This window comes from Phyllobates terribilis, unplaced genomic scaffold (assembly GCF_046119375.1).
Source record: "Phyllobates terribilis strain yellow unplaced genomic scaffold, ASM4611937v1 Scaffold_5__5_contigs__length_657084704, whole genome shotgun sequence".
NCBI classification, from domain to species: Eukaryota; Metazoa; Chordata; class Amphibia; order Anura; family Dendrobatidae; genus Phyllobates; species Phyllobates terribilis.
This window is the reverse complement of record NW_027362765.1, coordinates 483729188-483742274: the sequence shown is the minus strand read 5'-3', so window position 1 is coordinate 483742274 and position 13087 is coordinate 483729188. Positions and strand designations below refer to the sequence as shown.

At 45.4% G+C, this 13087-nt stretch overlaps 1 protein-coding gene across 5 annotated transcripts in view; it reads left to right on the top strand.

The window, feature by feature from the left end:
• Positions 1-13087, top strand: part of PRKG1 (protein kinase cGMP-dependent 1) — a 1639061-nt gene that overhangs the window by 1257678 nt on the left and 368296 nt on the right. The window lies entirely within an intron of this gene.

Genomic DNA, 13087 nt, shown 5'->3' with positions numbered 1-13087 from the left:
GGACCCTTTTATAGCCAAAATCACGGCCCTGTATCACAATACGTCACCTAGGCTGAAGATAAATGGAACTGTAGCACCGAGGGCTCGGTTGCTACAGACGTATTGCACCTCACCCAGAGGTGTGATATCTCACTCTCAGATAAGGATGGAGTGTGGATCAGGACCCGACACCTGCATGCATTACACCACATTGCCGTGGGGCAGGGCGACCAATATGCCCCTGAGATGGGCACGACAGTCCCTGTCCCTGGCTGGAGTGGGGGGAGGGAACACTGAGGAAGGGGAACCCTGCAGTGCAGGAGCAGGGAGGAAGCAGTTCCTGGGTGCATTGAGAAGGGAGTATAAAAGGTGGGCACCATCTTAGTTCAGTGCAGAGAAGTCTGAGCAGAAGTGGCAGGGAGCAGGGGCTCTGCATGAGCTCTGCTCCGGAGGCGGGCCTAGTAACAGAGGCCCAGGCCTGCAAGAGGGAGAAGGAAGGAAGAGGAGCGGAGAAGGCTCCAGGAACGAGGAATGAAGGGATCCCAGGGGTGCGGACAGGCGAGTCGCCACCGCACGCCCGAATCCACCTGCGTGGAGGGGTCAGGCCAAAGGGGGAGACCGGTCCCCGAACTAGTGGAGGCAGGAAACGACCCTCAGCTAGAAACCGGAGGCTCTGACATTTTATGTGGCGCAGCCCCTTGCTCCACCCGCTAGGAAGGCACCACATAGGGTCAGGGAAACTGGCGCCAAGTTTACCAAGAGGAGGCCCGAGGCAGCCGGACAGAAGTGTTGGTAAGAAAGGCCAGACAAAGGACACACAAAGGGGGTCCTGTGAAGCGCTCCAAAGTTATCTGGGAGTTGTCTGAGCCCCTCACCTGGTGAGCACAGTACGACGTGGGCAGCCGTTACCTGCAGACGTGGTCTGGATAATAAGAACTGTGAGTAAAGGCCCTGAACTGCATCACTGACTCCGTGTCGTTACTGCTGCTGCCCTGCACCATCACCCCCATCCTCCGCATACACTGCCCTGAGGCTATACTCCTCCCGTGGGGAGTTATGCTACGCTCTGCTGCACCCACAACACCAGCCTTAGCGGTCTGCCCTGTAGCGGCGGTTCACTCTGACCGCAATCCACGGGTGGCGTAGTCGGACATTTAAACATCAAAACCACATAAATAGTTCCGCCACTGGTTTGACCGCCCTGAGCCACGGAACCGGATCGCCGCCACGAAGACTACAACCACCAGCATCCACCAAAAAGGGTCCGGCTCCGGGTGTCCCAAGGCCCAGGGGGTGCGTCAGAACATTTTCATCACCTTTCACAATCACCAATGGGACAAGGCAGGGATGTCCTCTGTCCCCTCTCTTATACATCCTAGTGACGGAGCACCTGCTCTCATCAATTCGCCATAACCCCAATATTAGGTGGATTGAGGTGGGAGGCACCGAGTACAAGTGCTCTCTATTTGCTGATGATGTCCTAGTATATATCACTCAATCACATATATCCATCCCTGCTGTTATGGCTGAAATAGATCACTTTGTTACATGGTAAAATTTTAAAATCAATGCAGCGAAGTCTGAGGCCCTCGATGTCTCCCTCCCTAAATCCATATAGGATTCCATCCAGTCCAACTCTCCCTTTGCCTGGCCCTCACAGGGTATCAAATACTTAGGAATTCCTATTCATAGAGACCTCTCCCATCTATGTTATCTTAATTTTGGGCCCTTTATTGAACAATTCCATACAGACCACGGTTGGCAAGTTAGAACTGTAAGATTCACTACGTGAACCACTGGTGTTTTGTGGAAAAGCACATGTACACCGCGTTCCAAATTATTATGCAAAAAGTGTTTAGGAGTGATAAGGGAAGAATTTGTTTGTTTGTCAGTTAAACTCATTGATGGTGATGTGTGTCAGGGCTCTTTATATCACTGTAAGCAATTGCAGACACCTGTGCTAATTAGTTTGGCAGGTGTGTCCAATGAAAGGCAAGACTACTTAAGAAGGCTCTCTCACATTATTAAGCAGCCTACATTTTCTGCCAAAATGGGAAAGAAAAAGGATGTGTCGGCTGCTGAGAAGCAACAAATTGTGGAGTGTTTAGGTCAAGGCATGACTACAATCAACATTGTGCGATGATCAGGATGAAGTGTCTTGGCAATCAAGAAGTATGTAGCTGATTCACAGTACACACGTGTGCGTGCTGATAAGGGCAAATTGAGGACTCTTTCCTACAGGCAATTACGTCAGGTTGAAACAGCAGCGGCAAAAAAGCCTTGTCATAGCAGCAGACAAGTTTTTGAAGCTGCTTGTGCCTCCAACGTCCCCCGAACAACAAGATGCAGGGTCCTTCAGAGGTTTGCAGCTGTGCATATGCCATCCTGTCGACCTCCTCTATCCACTTCACACAAGCAGAAACGGCTCCAGTGGGCCAAACATTACATGAAGACTGATTTCAAAACTGTTTTGTTCATGGATGAGTGCCGTGCAGCGCTCGATGGTCCAGATGAATGGAGTGGAGGATGGCTGGTTGATGGACACCCCACGCAAACACGGCTACAGCGCCAACAAGGAGGAGGTGGAGTAATGTTTTGGGCTGGAATCATGGGGAGAGAGATTGTCGGCCCCTTTAGGATCCCTGAAGGCGCTAAAGATGAACTCCATAATGTATGTGGATTTTCTCAAACAGCACTTCCTGCCATGGTTCAAGAAGAAGAACCGTGTATTTCACAGCAAGATCATTTTTCTGCATGATAATGCACCATCTCATGCTGCACATAAAACATCTGCATCTCTGGCTGATATGGGCATAAAAGGGGACAAACTTATGGTGTGACCCCCATGCTCCCCTGACCTCTACCCCATTCAGAACCTTTGGAGCATCATTAAAAGGAGTGTCTATGATGGCGGGAGGCAGTTCACATCTAAGCAACAGCTCTGGGAGGGTATTCTGTCCTCATGCAAAACAATTGAAGCAGAAACCATCCAAAACCTGACAAATTCAATGGACGAGAGAGTTCAGAAGCTCCTTTCGAACAAGGGGTCCTATGTGAAAATGTAACATCACCTAGAATAAAGTTTTGAGTTGAAAACTGTTTGATTTCAGTTTCTAACAACCTGCTAATGCTTATAATTTCAAAAATGACCATTTTTTTGGTCTTTATTAAAATGAAAAGGTTGATCGAAAAGTTTGGGGGATCTAAGAGTGTGGCAACCCAGTAGTCATGATTACTTCGAATTCTGACAATATGAGGGTCATGCTGCAGGTAGTGCAGCAAGAAGGCACTTATGTGTCTTGCGCATCTCGGAGCCCCAAAATTATTTTCCGGGCTAGATGCAGCTAAAAATTATTTTTAATTTTAAATCTGGTGAAGCTTATTATAGATGGCCTAATAGGATCAGTGCTGCACACTGCTACAAAGCCCAAATTATTTTCCAGTCAAGATACAGATAAACATGATTAGTAATTTGAAAGCTTAAAACGGTTGGTAGGGTGATTTTAACCAATCATCAAGCTTTTACTCTCCCCAGGATGACACAGGGGTAGAAAAGTCGTTTCGGATCCATGATTTGTTCATCTTTATGAACGTGAGTCTGTCTACATTATCAGTGGAGAGCCGCGTGCGCTTATCTGTCAGCACACCACCAGCAGCGCTGAACACACGTTCAGACAGAACGCTGGCTGCGGGGCATGACAAGATCTCCAAGGCGTAAGTGGCTAGCTCCGGCCATTTATCCAGATTGGAAGCCCAAAAAGAGCAAGGGTCCAGTGACACAGTCGTGGCTTCAATGTTTACTTGGAGATACTCCTGTACCATCGTCTCTAGGCGTTGACTATGTGTCAGACTTCTTGTCTCCTGTGGCCTTGCAAAGGATGGGCTAAAAAAGTGGTGAAATGATTCCGCAAAATTGATGTTACCAGCAGATACTGTGGTTCTGTTACGGTTTGAGTGCTGAACACTTGACGGTCCCACGGTTGGCAAGTTGGAACTGTGAGATTCACTACGTGCACCACTGGTATTTTGTGGAAAAGCACATGTAAGATTCTGCAACAGTCTCTGCTGATACTCCTGCATGCGTGCATCCCTTTCTATGGCAGGAATAATTTCTGCAAATTTACTTTTGTACCGGGGATCTAACAGTGTGGCAACCCAGTAGTCAGGATTATTTCTAATTCTCACAATTCGAGGGTCATGTTGCAGGTAGTGCAGCAAGAAGGCACTCATGTGTGTTGCGCATCCAGGAGCACCAAGTCCCTGTTGTGTTGGTGGCGAGGTAGCAATCATGCTTCCTTCCTCTGTCCTCTCCCCCCAACCTCGCACAACAGAAATGTGATCAAGGTCTCCCTCATCTGATGAGTCTTCCATCAGTTCGTCCTCCACTTCTTCCTGGGCTCCTGCACCTTCCTCACTAGTTTGGCTGCTACCATGCGCCCTGGTAAAATCATCTCCCCCACCCTCACATGCCTGCCGCCTTGGTGCTGCCGACCGTCTGGACCTTGCAGATGTTAGCCCTTCCGCATACAACTCCTCCTCCTCTACTTCCTCCACCTCCTCTTGTGCCACCACCTGACTCCGAATTCTGTTTAACATGTGCTCCAGCATGTAAATCACCGGAATAGTCATGCTGATAATGGCATCGTCAGCACTAAACATCTTCGTCGCCATTTCAAAACTGTGCAGAAGGGTGCATAGGTCCCTGATCTGAGACCACTCCTCCAGCGTGATTTGCCCCACCTCTGAATCTCGTTGGCCCAGGCTATACGTCAGAACGTATTGCACCAGGGCTTGTCGGTGCTGCCACAGTCGCTGCAACATGTGCAGAGTTGAATTCCACCGGGTAGGCACATCGCATTTTAGCCGGTGAAGTGGCAGGCCCAACGACTTCTGTAGAGATGTAAGTCGCTGAGCTGCGGGATGCGAACGGCGGAAGTGAGCACACAGCGACCGTGCCCTCTGCAGAAGGCCATCTAGTCTGGGATAGTGGGCTAAAAATTGCTGGACAACCAGGTTCAACACGTGAGCCATACAAGGCACGTGTGTGACATTGCCCCGGCGAAGGGCCGCACCCAGGTTTGCAGCATTGTCGCACACGGCCTTCCCTGGTTTCAGGTCCAGTGGAGACAACCATTCATGAAATTGGTTCTCCAGAGCTGACCACAACTCCTCAGCTGTGTGACTCACATTTCCCAGACATTTCAATGTAAAAACCGCCTGATGACGTTGAGCCCTACTGCCAGCATAGTAAGGAGGTGTGCAGGATCCCTTCTGCGCAGTTAGAAAGCTTGTGGCATGACCAGACAGGCTTTGGGTGCAGGTGAAAGACCGAGAGGAGGTTGAGGAGGCAGAAGCAGTGGAGGAAAAATGACATAAAGAGGATTGACGCACAACTCGTGGGGACGGCAAGACTTGGACAGCAGCCCCTTGTCCTGCTGTCACCATAGTTACCCAGTGCCCAGTCAGCGACATGTAACGCCCCTGTCCATGCCTACTCGTCCAAGTGTCTGTGGTGAAATGCACCCTGTCACACACAGAGTTTCTCAAAGAAGCGGTGATGTTGTGTGCGACATGCTGGTGGAGCGCAGGCACACCTTTCTTTGAGAAGTAGTGCCGACTGGGCATCTGGTACTGGGGCACTGCGACGGACATAAGGTCTCGAAAATCCTCTGTGTCCACCAGGAGGAAAGGCAGCATTTCTGTAGCCAAGAGCTTGCAGATGGTGAAATTCAACCTCTTAGCTTTCTCATGGCTAGGAGGAAATGGTCTTTTACTTGTCCACATCTGAGGGACCGAGGGCTGGCTATTGTGCTTAGACGGGGTTGATAAGGGTGTCCCCGGCAAACTGCCGGTCTGTGAGGAAGATGCAGGCGGACATGTTAGGTTGCCTTGATCCAAAGGTGGTGCTATCGATGTCGGACAGCGCTCAAGACCAGCTGGTGTTACCACCTCCAAAGAAAATGATGACCTGCCAATCACTCTGGCTGTTGCGGGTAAAGAGGTGGCAGGTCTGCGCCCCAAAACAGGTGTGACTGCTGTCCCCCCAGTCACAGAGGATGAAGAGGCCGCGGATGCACAAGATATGGCAGACGGTGGTTGGCCCGGCCGGCTAGACCGCATTGTAGCACACTGAGCTTCCCACTGCAACTTATGCTTCATGTCCATGTGCCGGTTCATGCATGAAGTACTCAAACTATGTATTTTTTGGCCTCTACTTAGCTTTTGCTGACAAATGTTACAGATAACACGAGTTGGGTCATCTTTATCGATCTGAAAAAATGCCCAGGCTATGCAAGGCTTAGCACCCATGCGACCTGAAGAGCCACCACGACTTGTGGTGAGAGGCAGAGTTGTGTTTGAGGATGCAGTTGTTGACGTGCTTCCAGTACTACGTCTCTGTCCAGGAAGGCGCAACCTGACCTCGTCGTCACTAGCATCTTCCTCCACCTCCTCTGCTGACCTCATCTCTTGGCTGACTGTGGGTTGACAGTAAGTGGGATCTCCGACCTCATCATCATCACCCTGTGCGTTATCACACCCGTCGTCCTCAGAGCCAACCTGTTCCTGCCCTGACAAAAAACTAAAGTTGTCGCTCCAATCAGGTATTTGAGTCTTATCATCGTCTTCCTCATTGTCTCCACCAACAGGAGTTACAGTTTGGGAATGAGGGTCTACATTATGGTCAGAACCTTCTGCGTCTGGCCCTGGATCCGACTCATAAAGATTCTGGGCATCAGTGCAGATCATTTCCTCGTCTGGATTCACAGAAGCGCTGGAGTCGACCTCTGATTCCCAGGCTATAGTATGAGTAAACAGCTCTGCAGACTCAACCATCTGTTCTACCTCATACTCAGACGGGCAGCTGGAGATTTGGGAGCTGTGAGGAAGCAAGTGCGATTTGGGTGACACCTTTGAGGACTGGAGTATTTGTGATGTTGAAGTTGATGTGGAGGAGAGCCCACTTAAAGGAGCACTTGATATCCGTTGAAGCACCTGCTGTTTTTGTGCCTCATCTGGAATTTGTAGCGATTGGCGTGGCCGTAAGAAAGGGATCTTATCACATTGTCCGCTAAAAGAAGTAGACATTTTAGTTTGGCTGGAAGATGGTCTTTCTTCTGCACCTACCCCACGGACACAACCTTTTTTCCCCTTCCCAACACGCCTATTCCCCTTTCCACCAGCAGCAGGCCTTTTTCCACTCATTTTGGTGGTTAACTAATTCACAACTCTGGAGTTGTTTGCACAAAAAAACAATGGATGGTAACCGAGCAGAGCTGAGTGGCCAAACTGTGGTATTAGGCCAAAACTATTGGCTGGGTTAGATGCAGAAAAAAATTATTTTTAATTTGCAACCTGATGGAGGTCAGTAAAGATGGACTAATAGACCAAGTCCCACACACCGCTAGAAGCCCAAATATTTTTTCAGAGCTAGATGCAGAAATTTTTTTTATTCAATTTGCAACCTGATGGAGGTCAGTATAGATGGACTAATAGACCAAGTCCCACACACTGCTAGAAGCCCAAATATTTTTTCAGAGCTAGATGCAGAAAAAAATTATTTTTAATTTGCAACCTGATGGAGGTCAGTATAGATGGACTAATAGACCAAGTCCCACACACTGCTAGAAGCCCAAATATTTTTTCAGAGCTAGATGCAGAAAAAAATTATATTCAATTTGCAACCTGCTGGAGGTCAGTATAGATGGACTAATAGAACAAGTCCCACACGCTGCTAGAAGCCCAAATATTTTTTCAGAGATAAATGAAGAAAAAAATTATTTTTAATTTGCAACCTGATGGAGGTCAGTATAGATGGACTAATAGACCAAGTCCCACACACTGCTAGAAGCCCAAATATTTTTTTCAGAGCTAGATGCAGAAAAAAATTATTTTTAATTTGCCCAAAAGATTTTACTTCACTAGGTGCAGTAAAAAAATTGGTATTCTATACACAGGTGGTATATCTTGCAACACAGATAGGCTACTCCACTGACTAACACACTCTGCAATAGGCCAAAAAGGATTAGCTTTGCTAGATTCAGCCAAATGCTGTGAAAAAAACTTGCACAGCACTGGCACAGACCTGCCTGGCAAAAACTGATAGGAACTGATGTAACCTAGTCCTGAAAAGGACTCCAATTACAATTAGTCTTTACTCCCACAATCTATCTATTTAAGAGCACAGACCTGCCTGATAAAAGTCGTAGGAAATGCTGCAACCTAGTCCTTAAAAGGACTGCAATCACAACTATTCCCTACTCCCAAGCTATCTGTATATTTGTGCGAAAATTGGCTTGAAATTAACAAGGTATAGCGCACACAGCAACAGCGGTGCCGTCTAACACGCAGCTGCAGCAGTGAGAAAATGGTGGCGACGGGGAAAATGGCTTGGTCTTATAGGGCAAGGACATGTGACATACACTGCCAATCACACATGCCCTTGCTTGTGTGAAAAAAAGCACTTCGCTCCGTGTGTGCGCTGCTGATAGGCTGACAGATTGCACCTCCCCACTGCAAATGCGGGAAAGAGAAAAAAAAATGGAGATCTTCATTGTTCCTGCAGAGATCCATCCCCTGCCCCTCCCCCCGCCCCGCTGTACACTCAAACTGCGTATTAACATTAATTTTCATCATTACTGAGAAAAAATCCAGTTATGATTTTGGTGCACGAACAGTTATCGAACATAACCTCGAACAGCCGAATTTTTCTCAAATTGTTCGTGTTCGCCGACCGGCTCGAACACCGCCCAAAACAGCTCGAATTTGAGATTGGCGAACAGTTCGAGTAGAACAACGCTCATCTCTAAAAGTGAATTTATTTAATCCCGGGAGCTGCCGGCTTTCAGTCATGGAGGTGTGCACGGATCTGTTACAGTCACCACACCCAGCACCGCTCACTATACAGCAGCTATAATCATGTCCCGTAACTTTGATTACAGCCGGCTCTGCAGCGCATCTGTGCACAGCAAGCTGTCAATCAGAGTGTCGGGATGTGCTTACAGTCGCCACTCACAGTATAGTGAACAGTGCTGTGAGAGGTGACTGTATCGACGCCATCTACACCTCTATGACTGAAAGCTGGTGGCTCATGGGTGCTAAAAAGTTCAGTTGTACTTTCGTATGGTGTCCAGCATTGTAATGCTCTTTACCTGCAAATTAAATCAGGTAAATAACATTCCCTTTAAATAAACTTTATTATGTCACTTTTAAGATTTAGTTAAAGCACCATTCCAGTAGGTTTTTTTATTTCAGAGTTGAAGTAGTATTATTAATCTAAGTTCCATGACCCTCGTATTATACTTGACAGCCACCATCGTCAGCCCTTCCCAGAACCACTCCGATCCTGCGCCGCCATCTTGTGATCGCAACTTCTGACTGACCGGAAGCCATAGGTAACGGTCACAAGCTCTCAATCCAAGTCTATGAGAGCCTCCTTATGGCCTCGTTCTGGCTCTTATAGACTCACATTGAGTTGTGACTTCCGGATTGCTCCAGATAACACTGGAGCTATCCGGCAGGTAATTGCCTGCAGAAGACGACCAGAGCGGTGCCAATAACAGCTGAAGATGGCGACTAATAAGTATGATGCCAGGGGCAGGGACCTTGCATTAGTAGCACCACTCCAGTGCTGCAATAAAAAAATACAAAATGCTTTAAAATCCATATTTAGTATTTAATTGGATAAGCTAGGTTTCAGCATAATACTCTTACTAGTCCATGATGCATAGATCAACTTGTAATATATTTTTATTAGAGTGTAACCTTTTAATGTGGAAGTCAGTTATGTATGAGAATGTCAGATGTCAATGATGTTATCATTAATAACTGATCAGTGTCAACAGCGGGTTCAACAGAGATGACATTATGTAATTCAGGTCTTCACATAAACATGATATATACATGGTGGTGATTATTACAGGTATAGATTAAATTAGACCCATAATTATTTATCTCTTACAATCCAATTTCATTTTTTCAATAAAGAAGATTTATGATTAATCTCACATTAATAACACCATAAAGAAGCACTGGTATAGGAAAAATCATAAAAATATATTGAGAAAAATATTTATATAGTATTTTCTTTCTTCTATGGTTATAGAATACAGATCATCAAATGGCAGAATATGTTATATTGTTTGTATAAAACTAAACAGATATTCCCTTCTTACATTGATGACGCATTCCTCTTCATTGCTCATTCATGATGACACATCTGTGCCTCCATTCATATAATTCAGCCTATCCAACAGAAACATAACTTGGATGTATAGAATTGCAATGAGCAGAGATGATTCTTCAGAGTCACTAGTTGAGTCATTTACTGACCCACATAGTCCACTAGTACAGAAGGAGAAAATTGTCAAATCGATTTATACTTTTCAGTTTCACCAAAATTGTGGATTTATATGCCTGATCTGACTGTAGCCAAATTTAAATCAATTCTCAAATTGGTAAATTGCCAGATTCATTTGTTTATTACTTATAAATCACGACGATCTTTATCTTGGTGCTATTGTGAATTGGCCTTATAGGAGCCATCAGAAATATTTAATCCCCAAATAAGACAGATGGTTGGAGGCTAGAACTGGTGTGAATTGGTTCATCAACCACATCAGTAATCTTCTTTGGATTAGTCAGCCTGATGCAACATCACATATGCATTATGCCGCCACAATAAAGTCTCTCCAGGCCGGCTAATCAAAAGAAGAGCGATGGATGTCGGGAGGTAGGAGGTTGTTCTCAGGGCTCTTGTCCAGCGGCCACAGATTACTGAAAGTTAATCTGCGAATCAATTCGCCCCAACTCCATCACATCCCCTAAATTGCCTTGTTATATCCATCAATCTCCATATCTACTGATTTTGATATAAAAACTATAACATAATCTATGTACCGCCTCCTAGACCCGTAGCATGCAGTTAGTGGGCCCATGGGGGGGGGGAACAGAAAACTAATTGAGCGCTACACCCTTTTGAAATGAAGGCACCAAGTTGAAAACCATCTTTCTACCTCATTGTCCATATAAGTGAAGTTCTGAAGCTCCCATGATTGCTGGATAGTGAGTGGGTTGCAGCACAAAGTTGAGTTTTAGTCACTCCTTTGCCTTGGGGTATTGCACCAGTAGCACATATGATTCTAGCAGCATTGTGACTGCAGATAAGTTGCTTATTCAGTTACTCCATAAGAAATTGTAGATACATTTTAAGCATTATGTGTATTATAACACAAAGGTGGTGTAACTGGTTTATGCTAGTAAGCTTTCATAGTTCAGATATGTTCTTCTTTACCATTCCTGTTGGCTCGACATATTAAGAGATGGGTAATGCAAGATGACCAGCTTTGAAAAAAAACATGATTTTGCAGTACTTTGTCAGGAGATATTTATACTATATGTGTCTATATGTGGCCTCCCAGTGGTTGTGATGTGAATTGCGGCCTATCACAGGATAATGGATTAATCTGATAAGGATCAAGCATCACATGGGATTAAATCTCGCACCCTTATAAATTTACAGCGCAGGATTAAATCATCTGCTCCTTGTAATGTAGCAAGAGCAGGACAGGTTCCCACTGTCTCGGACCCTGAGGAGGAGAAAAAAATGGTTTATTACTGCTTCTGTCCTTTCTTTTGCTGGTTACATAGCGCTCAATGAGTGTTATTGGTAATTAGAAGAGTTTTCATTGCCAAAATGTCGGGAACCAGTGATCACATGATCACAGTGCGCCTTTTGGACCTAATGATCACATGACTGTCAGGTGTCTGGCATAGCAGAGCTGCTGGGTCCTAGCAGACCCAGATTAACTTTGGCACCTATCAGGCACCTGTTTTATAAATGGCATGTTATCAACAGTGTTATCTATTAGAGTCTTAGCAGCTTGTACTTTGTACAAACAGGGTGTGGCTCCCTTTTCTGAGCTAAGTATTTAATCTGTATAACTTCCCATGGATGGGTATCTCAGTTAGGACCCCATCCTCCTTTGCCCTTATTCACACTGATGTCATTTGACGCAAGGTGATGTTTTAATACTCAAGTTAGGACCGCCCTGATGATAAACAGGTTAGGACTATCCTGATGGGTACACCTTGTCGTGGTTACCTCTATGAAAAGCTTTTAAGGTATAACTTTGAGATATCCTTTAACCTCTCAATGATGGCTGCCATACAAGTATGACATCTATGCTCTCGCTCTATGTAGTAGGTTCAGCAATGATGCCAGCTCTGTTACATAGCTGGAACCTGACAGTAACTGATGTGATTGGAGCTAGCTCCAATAGCTTTAATTTAAACCCTTGAAATTCGCTGTCAAGAATGACAACAGCATTTAAGAGGTTTCAAAATAGCATCTGTCACTTCTGACAGTCTTCGGCACTCCATGGGATGCATTCGTGGCTGATTGGTTGCCAAGGCGGTGAGGGGCCTACCGATCGCCTCCGTGCCTGAAATGCAAAAACCCCTAAGAAGCTCAGCTTGTGGCTGACTGGTCTTCACATGACCCAATGTTAAAAAATTAAATTCAGTTTTTTTTCACTATTTAGCTGTAGTTGGATTTTTTTTCCAGTTTTTTAGTACATTACATTGGAAAATGAATGGTGTCATTCAAAACTACAACTTGTTTAGAAAAAAACAAGCCCTCATAGAGCCAGGTCAACAAAAAAATAAAAAATCATAGCTTTTAGAAGAAAGAGAGAAAAAAAATGGAAGTACAAAAATTCAATATTACCCAGTCTTTATAAGAGTCTTCCTATCACAAAGATCCTATCCCAATATGTAGTAGGTGTAATAATAATATTAGCAAATACCTCCTATTAGAAATTTAGTATAGTTCTTCAGATTCGCTATGTCACTTACCTCATTTAGGCATTGCAGTCGCATAGGTATCCATGGTTACGACCACTAAGAGCTATCTAACTAACTGTCACTGCATGAGTGGTCATAACCATGGATACCTAAGCGACTGCCATGCCCTGCACATGGGGTAAGCGCCAAAACTAATCTGAAGAACTATACTTTCATTTGCTAATATAATAAAGATTACAGCTACTACATAATGGGATAGGATCTTGGAGATGGGAATAGCCCTTTAAGGGGATATTTGGGAATGTTT